The sequence below is a fragment of the Sinohyriopsis cumingii genome, unplaced genomic scaffold, assembly GCF_028554795.1.
Source record: "Sinohyriopsis cumingii isolate HCF-2022 unplaced genomic scaffold, ASM2855479v2 utg000229l, whole genome shotgun sequence".
NCBI classification, from domain to species: Eukaryota; Metazoa; Mollusca; class Bivalvia; order Unionida; family Unionidae; genus Sinohyriopsis; species Sinohyriopsis cumingii.
In genome coordinates, this window is record NW_028315879.1 from 6,578,522 (window position 1) to 6,587,925 (window position 9,404).

Below are 9,404 nucleotides of genomic sequence, written 5' to 3' on the forward strand. Positions count from 1 at the left end.
ATTAGTGTTGGTTCTGAATCGTTGAATGGAATTGTGTGTGTGTGATTGGATTTGTAACGTAGCTTGAATAATTTTTCAGTCATATTGCTACGATGTCTGCAGTGTGGCAGTTTATAGTGATGTCTAGCACTGGGGCATCATGCTGCAGACATGTAGCATGATGTCGCACCAAGTCACATTATCCTGGCACCAGGCCGACAAGTCCTAACACTAACCTCTTAATGCTGAGCGTCTAGCGAGGCAGATGTTATTACCATTTTTGTAAGTCTTTGGTATGACATGGCCGGGGTTCGAACCCACAACTTCCCGCTTCTGAGGCGGACGCTCTAACCACTAGGACACTGGAGCAGTCATAATGGAATTGTAACAATTACAATGGAAGCAATTTGTATTATGCTTGTTGGGGCATTCCTCACTGATGCCTGTCAGTGATATCGTCACGGGAATGAGTAACAGCCACATTTTGTAAGAACAAGGTGTAGTTGGTGAACAGGACAGCCACTTTTCTGCCATTTCACGTGGCATCATATCATATGATCTTCCCTCATTTTCCTCCATTTCCATGTATTTGGCCATGAAAGCAATGAAGACCTAGAGAGATTTAATAAAAATTGTAATTTAACTTGCTTTCATAATAGTCTGTGGGAGGGGTCCTCTTTCAGGCTGTCAGTGTCATCGTCGTGGAGAGGTGTAACCCAGTTAACAGTTACATGTTGCAATAACATTGCCATAAGATTGTGGCAACGTTGTCATATAATGTTGTGGCAATGTGATTTGGTGAACTTGCTGGAATGCTGTTTAATATTATAAAAAAAACCTTCCTACAACATCCTCACAACATATAAAACCTAATTGCAAATCTGATGAATGCTGCTTGTGTTTCTGAAACACATATTCCCTACTGGTGGCAAGAATATCCAAATCTACATTACAAAATGAAAACATTACCATCCATCTAGGATTTGCGAATGTATGAAATCCTCTTATTGGGTAGTTTGAGTAACAGGCTTTACAGCAGGGCCTTCCGTTAGATTTAAATGTGGCAGGTAAGTTGACAAAGTAGGGCGGGGGTTGGGGGAACCTACCCCAATGGGGATAATTAATTTTTTTTAAAGTAGCATTGTGTAAGGTAAAGGTAGATAAAGAATCCACTGAATTTACAGCCTGAAGGTTCAGACATTTGTTTTTAAGAGACAAAAATGAAAGAAGGAAACAATACAACAGATATTTTAATATTACTTTATTTTCTAAATTTAATTAAGATTATGAATCAGAATCAGTCTCCAACTCGACTGTAAAGTTTATCTGTTACTTCTTCTGCTCAGGCACCTGCAAATTAAAAAAATAAATGTAATGCTTAAATAAAGTCATATCATCTCAGCACTACTTACATATGCAGAAGTCATGTCAACTAGCATTATGAAAATGTATGAAATTTTCTTCACTGCACTTCCCTTAATATCTTTAAGCCAAGGTACAAAGTAACTTTGCACTTACTTGTCATTTCAGGCAAATGGATGGTGCAATCAATTTGCGCAAAGATGAATTTATTTTGTCCAAATATTTCATGTGAATAAAAATTCCAAATGGAGGCACTTGTCCAATCAGACAAGATGTATGTAAATTGTAGTTAGCTGTACTCAAGCTCTGATAGTAGTGGCAATAGGATAAGCTGATTTTGTTATCAATTTAAAAATGCATCCGCTTTGCAAATACCATGCTTTAAAAGACGAAAGTGAATCCAATATTGATGAAATAAGAGTCATTTGGATAACCTTGTATTTTATCCTTCTGCGTTGGTTGGGTGCATACTTGAGGGTTTCCGATATGGCCTCTTCCATTCCATTTGCCTTTGCTTTGCCATTATTTTTGAAGCAGGCTTCTGCAAGAGTAATACAATGTTTTAAAATAAGTTTCTCAACAAAAGGATGCATTGCATTTTTCCAAATGACAGCAATAATCAATGGAATATTTTTAAAACGCGTACTTTGAAATGTGGTCTCGAGTTGCTTTATCCATTCATTTAAAAATCTCTGGCAAGTCACATGCAAAACAGACAATTTAAATCAAGCCATACTTTCTCATTAAAACCTGACATATCACAAGCTCCTGAAATGCTTTTTTCCCTTTACGTCGCTTTAGGCTTTACTCTGGCCAGTCTTTTGTTCCAAGCTTTTTCATCATCCTGCAGAAACTATCCCCAATTGTATACCTGCCAAGGGAGCTCAAGTAGCGTATCTGAAAATATTATTATTATTATTATTATTATTATTATTATTTTATTTTTATATTATTATTAGTAGTAGTATTTCATGATCGATGTGACAAAATATGCTTGTATATAGTTCTTTTTTGCCATGGTTTTGCAAGCAAATGTATTTTCTCTAACTTGAAAAAAATTGATAACACTAACTACGCAACACATTGTACTAACAACAATTATAAAATAAATTAACCACCGTGAATATATTAACTTCACAAATGACATTCACTCAAAGACTGATGTTCACTACAGCAAATAAAGGTTATAACAGTTTTTATTTTAATAGAAAATAAGGCTCCAATTTACCATCTTCTTGGTATTCTCCTCCAACCTCTGGCAAAGGCCCTCTAGTTTCTCCACTGAATCACATGGCATTTCAAGAATTTCTTCTCTATATTCTGTGTCTGGGCCTTGTGTATGAACTAAACCTTTCCTTTGTAGGGCCAGCTGCTCCAGCAAATTCTCAATATTTGTGTCCAGTTTCATAAGTACACTGAACTGGAAATCTGTTGTTGTTGTTGTTCTATGGTTTAACGCAATTTTTCAGCACAAAATAGGCTATACATGGAGGCCAGTGTAAATGGTGGAGGAAGAACCCGGGAAACCCCCGGAAAGAACCACCGACCCACGAGAAGGTACTGGCAAGCTTTCTCACATAACCACATTGGCCGAATCCGAGACTCGAACTCATGCAGACAGACTGGAAATCTGTAAGACATTTGTGATGAAATTAGTTTTGAAAGATCAAGATCATTACTATTAACTCCTTATAAAGATCTGTACAGTGAACATGGGTTTAACAATGAAATATATTTATGGAATGAAATACATGGTTTTTTGTACAATTTATTTGAAAATAAACAAAACTTTTCCCTGTAATCCTTTATTCTTTTATTCCCTAGTCATATTGTTTCACTGCTGGTGTCTGTAAAGTCTGCATTCAATGTAGATGGCTTAGGCGTCTGACTTACAGATGACAATGGTATACCTAAGAAAGGAAAATAAAAAACCCAATGGAATGATGAACAGAGTAGACACATCAATGAAAATTTTTTATTGTTTATTTGCATTATGACCTATAATTTAATTAATTAACATCTCACAATGTTCAGAAATATCAGTATCTAAACTACAAGAGCTTGTGCTTTCATGTCATGATCTTCCATTTTCCAAACAAATACTGATGTTGACTCAATGTGTATGAAATTAGCATTGAACACTAACATTCAAAATGTCTACAAGATGACAAGACTATTATCAACTGAAATGACAACAAACCAATGAGTTTTACATGCACTGAACATAAGCCTTGTTAGATACTATAAAATGTGTTTTTAGTTTAATGCCACAAATTACCAAAAATTTAGTTAAACATAAAATAGTTCTACTGCGTTAGATGAGAATTAAATTCATGGATACAGTGTATAATTGACTTACTCATATTTAGAGAGCAGTAAATGAAATAAGAGATTATATAAAAGTCAACACCTGTAGTATTTGTTTCATTATTCTATAATGTACATTTTTTCCATCCTCAATACTTACTAGTTGCAGAGGAACTGGCAGAGAGAAATCTTTATATTCTCCACTCCAGAGTGGATGGGGTTGGGGATAGTGTTGTCCTTCTGGATACAGCTAAATGTACAAAAATAATCACTAGTCCTTAATTCAGTAAAAAAAACCCAAAGAAACCAGACTGGATTTTTTGGCATGTAAACAAAATGCATACTGATCAAAATGACCACTGTATGTAAGGCAGTGATACAATATATCACAAAATGTATTCTTTTTTTAACAAAACGTCCAATCTCATATATACAGCATCATGAGTAAGTAAGTACTTTTAAACACATCTTATTAAACAGACAGAAAAATGATGAAATTTATGCATTCGTTTGATAAGGAATTTCCAATTGTGGCATGGTATAAAAGCAATTGATAAAAAGAAACCAGATAAACTAAATAGAACATACCAGCAGGAAAAGAGGAAATCTTGGAGTCTGCAAAATACTCTCCATTTCAGGAGGTTTTGGATGAGATGGCTGACCGGAAAGGTTTCCACTTGAGATTTTCATCTTTTTATCAGTTCTTCATTTTCATCTGAAATATCAATGAGAACTTGTAAATACTGTATGAGTCCTTGAGTACACTGACAACTTGTGACATACAGAGTTTGCAGAACAATCGCTAGCAATATTCACCACTGTTAAATCAAGCTGGTGAATTTTCACCATGAAATGCATCCAAATGCAGTGAATAAGCCTGTATTAAAGACAAAATAGTGTACAGAAATGTGCAATAAATTAGTCAAGCTCCAGACAAAACAAAAATATGATTTATCTCCGATTCATAATGACTTTTCTTGCGCTAAACATTTTACCAATGCAAATTACATTGAAATTTGTAAATTAAATGGTACAATTAAGATATGTATATCAAAAGATTACTAATCTTCAGCTTTCCAATTAATGCTAAACAAAAGTATCAAGTCATGTATTTAGTCTCTCACCACCAATAAATGCATTATTAAGTAATCATCCTATTTTTACCATCCTGATGAAGAGTGCACCAAAGTCATGTGAACTTGATCCAATTCCAATATTACTGCTGCTTGAGTGCTTAGATCCAGTATTGCCTTCACTAACTGATGTTGTTAATACCTTTCTCACATCAGCATAATTCCCATTATTTTTCAAAACTTCCATTGTAAAACCTCTGCTGAAGAAATCAACTCTAGACCATAACGATTTAAACAACTACTGCCCGGTTTCTAATCTCCCATTCATATAAAAAAACTTGGAAAAGGTTGTTCGATCCCAGCTTGTATCTCATCTGAATTCAAACAGTCCTTTTAGCAATGTACAATCTGCATATCGCCCTTGCCACAGGACTCAAATTGTGTCTTCAAATGGAATACACTCCAGCCCAGTTGATCTATGTTGTGGTGTTCCACAGGGGTATGTACTTGGACCTGTTTTCTTCATTCTATACACTCAGCTGCTCTCAAGTGTCATAGATCATCATCCAGTGTCTCACCAATTGTACACTGATCACACCCAAATATGCAAATCTAGGCATCCAACTGAAGTTGATGCTACAATCCAAGGTGTAGAGATGTGCATTTCCGATGTGAAATCATGGATGACATGCAACAAGCTGCAGATGAATGATGATAAAACGGAGGCCATGCTGATCACAAAACAAAGACTTTCTCATTCACATCCTTTACCTCACACAATAAATATCAGCAACGCGAACATTAAATTCACACAATCAGTACGAAACCTAGGTGTTACTCTGGATAGTACTCTCACATTGCACCAACATGTCATGAACATATACAAGGCTGCATATCTTGAGCTGAAACGCATCACCTCCATTCGCAGATATCTTTCAGTTGATGCCACTAAAACATTTGTGTGTTCATTAGTACATTCAAGACTGGACTATTGTAACTCAATCCTGTCTGGTTCATCTTAATACCTACTCCAGAAACTTCAAAAGGCTCAAAACATAGCTGCTTGGATCATACTTAGAGTACTACAATCAGAGTACACCTCCCCGCTGCTCTGTACCCTACACTGGCTATCCATTCGATCCAGAATCAAACACAAAATGTGTTCTCTGTGCTACGTTTCACTGACAGACTCTAGTCCAACATACCTATCCGACCTCACCTATGTGTACACACCAGCAAGATACTTAGACTCCTCTTCTGACAATCATATACTCATTATTCCCACTATGAAAACAAAGTCATATGGACAGCGTTCTTTTGCATACCAGGGTCCAGCAACGTGAAATGAATTGCCCACTGAACTTAGACACAAAGTCACAGTGATCCCATTCAAGAGTGCTCTCAAAAGTCACTTATTCTGACTGCAAAAACAAACTTAAAGACCTAATAATGCTTCCTACCTTAAATATTCTCAGCATGTTTTTTATGTTTTCTAATTTCATGGTGTTTATTTTTGTAATCATATCATTATGTATGTTTTTTATGTTTAAGGTGTTGTCTAATGTTGTAAAGCGCTTAGAGCTTCTAAAGATTAGGGGCTATGCAAAGTCCTCATTATTATTATTATTATTATTATTATTAGCTTGGATGAATATTTTTAAAATCAGTGGCCATAACTAAAACAATGGGATTTTGTTTTCTGATCATAAAAGTATGTAGGACACCATCCATGATGTACAAAGTTGTCTGACATTTGCGCACATAAGGTTTCCATCTCCAATATTGAAGCAAAATGCATACCGAATTTAACCGATTGACGAAAATAAAATAAAGCAATGCTTTCCATTTGAAAAGAGGCAATTGTCACTAGAATATTCTATTCAAAATAATATTAATTTTGGACACAGGGGATACCGCCCCCATGTTTTCCTGACTCGCGATATGTCGGCCTATTCTGTGCACAGCTTTGAAATATGTAATGTATATCCATCAAGCTATAGAAATGAAACACATTATTGCAGACTGTTTCTGTCAGCAGTTGAGTAATTAGGTCAGTTTTATAGCTAGTTTTACAAAATTCAATGTAGAATGCCAATAAATGGCAAGATATATTTTTGCAAACTCAAGTGATCTTGTAACAGAATTAGTAAAGTTTAACATTTTATAAAAATTAAGCTATTACGTGAAGAGAAACAACAATGAATAGGATGCAATGTGTTTACGTCTTGTTGATGGGGAAAAATTTACTAAAATATAGAAACAGACTATATGCCGGGGAATTTCTTGAGAATTTATGTTCTACCGACAAGTTCACATATTGGGTAGCAGACGATTTTGTACATGTGGGACAACTTCTTGCAAAATTGAAATCATGGATAAAAATGCAGTATTGTTTTAAGGTATACATTTTCATATTTTATATAATGTATTGTATGATTCTAAAAGTTGCATAGTTAATCGGAATTTCTGGATTACAGATTCAAGAAGGTTATGGAGTGGGTCTACATGTTGACTAATAAATTTCTATTTGATCCCTTAGGTGATATTTCAATTCTAAATTAAAACCAATAATACTTAATGTATAACCAAAAATGCAACAACCTGGTGGAGAGGCAAAAATGGAGATAAAAAACTTTCATATAGCCTCAGCAAATTTAAGCTGAATAAATAGGGAAAAAAATGATTAAACTAAATAACAAGACAAATTATGATATGATTTTCATATAAGAAACACATAATAAGTTCACTAAAGAACTAATAACTTTATGTGAGAAAAATTTAAATGGGGTTATAATTGTGAATGATTATAAAGGAGAAGATGTAAGGGGAGGGGTAGCTACTTTTATCAAGAATAAAATGGGAGTAACATGGGAGCAAACAAACGAGGGAAACTTTTTTTGCGGGAAGATTGATACATATTGTGATAGAGGACACTCATTTTATAAATGTATAAATACCTGCTAATAAAAACAAAAAGCAACAATTCATTGAAAACCTGTTTAAATATTTAGAAAAAATTTCAATGGAAAACCTCATATTAGGAGGGGATTTTAATTGGGTGGGGGATAAAGTGGACAGGGTGGGTGAACTTCCTACTTTTTCACTAAACATAATTTGATAGATATATACAGAAGGTAAAGTTTGCTTAGGATGGATTTTACGTATATTTAAAAAGACAACCAAGGTAGTAGACTAGACAAGTTTTATTGCACACATTATGAGCACAACATTTACAAAAGTGCAGGGGTCACAGATATAAAAATATCTTATCATAAATTAATGTAACTAGAAATAAATACAGAAAATAAACATAAATGGGGTAAAGGGCATTGGAAATTGAACAATAAAATCCTGGAGGAAAAAGAATTTATTAAAGAAATCGTGGATGAAATAGAAAGTTTTACAAACAAAGGGAATAGATATATAATAAACAAATGGGACAAATAAAAACCCACTTTCATACAGAAAGTGATAAGATACTCTGCAATAAGGAGAGAGAAACAGAAAATGGAAAAAGAGGCAATTAAAAGGTAATTAGAAAAAGGAAATATAGTGGAATTGGGAAAAACACTTAAAGAGAAACTTGACAAAATACTTGATGAGGAAAATCAGGGAATAGAAATAACAGCAAGAAAATCCATGGGGGTATATAAAAAAGCGGAAGGATTATATAAAAGGAGGAAGTACAAAAGGGTGGGAGAAAAATATATGGAAAAATTAAAAGATAAAGTGAATAAAGTAATATCGGGGAAAATTAAATCTTAGAATAAATTAAAGAATTGTACAGCAACCTATATACATCACAAACGATTGAAAATGAAACTATAGATGATTACTTAGAGTGGATAAAGTGCAAGAGAATATTATCAGAACATAAAAGCCTATGTGATTTCATTTCCATAGATGAAATTAAAAAGAGTACAAGCCAATTAACAAAAGGGAAATTCCCAGGTGGAGATGGACTCACCGCAGAATTCTATCAAAAGTTCCAAGGTGAGTTGTCGCCCATCCAAGAACGGTTATACTACAACATACTACTGAGAAATGAGACAATGTCTAAAACAATGAGGGAAGGGATCATAACATTAATACATAAAGCGAAAGAGGATAAAGAAGACCTTAAAAACTGGAGGCCCATCTCCCTCCTAAATACTGACTACAAAATTTTAAGTAAAATATTTGCTGAGAGAATTAGAAAAGGAATCGATAAAAGAATTAACATTAATCAAACATGTGGGGCAAAAGAGCGGTACATTTAAAACAACATATTGAGCATAATAACTATTATATATTATTTACAGGAAGCAGGTCTGAAAGGTGCTATGGTACTTTTCAACCAGGAAAAAGCATTTGACAGACTAGAACATAACTATATACAAAAAGTATTGGAGAAATTTGGATTTGGAATTAATTTCCAAAAATGGACTAAAATCCTGTATAACAAAGTAAGTGCAAGAGTACAGGTAAATGGTGCTAACACTGGGAGATTTGACATTGAGGCAAGGCTGCCCACTGTCAATGCTATTATATGCAACAGCGATTGAAATACTAAGCATAGAAAAGACTTAACAGAAATATAGAAGGTATTAATATCCCAAATATAAGGGATGAAATAAAAATGTTACAACATGAAGACGATTGCACAAACTTTATAAAAGACCCAAATTCCTTCAAACATCTGTA

General features: G+C 34.3%; 1 long non-coding RNA gene across 1 annotated transcript; it reads right to left on the reverse strand.

Annotated features, from left to right (window-relative positions):
• Positions 1–1,773: 1,773 nt before the first annotated feature.
• On the reverse strand, positions 1,774–4,338 carry LOC149774488 (uncharacterized). The gene is made up of 5 exons (XR_016416843.1): positions 4,237–4,338; positions 3,809–3,898; positions 2,570–3,251; positions 2,078–2,238; positions 1,774–1,882 (listed from the first exon to the last, which is right to left on the reverse strand). It is a non-coding gene; the product is annotated as an uncharacterized LOC149774488 (long non-coding RNA).
• Positions 4,339–9,404: the final 5,066 nt, after the last annotated feature.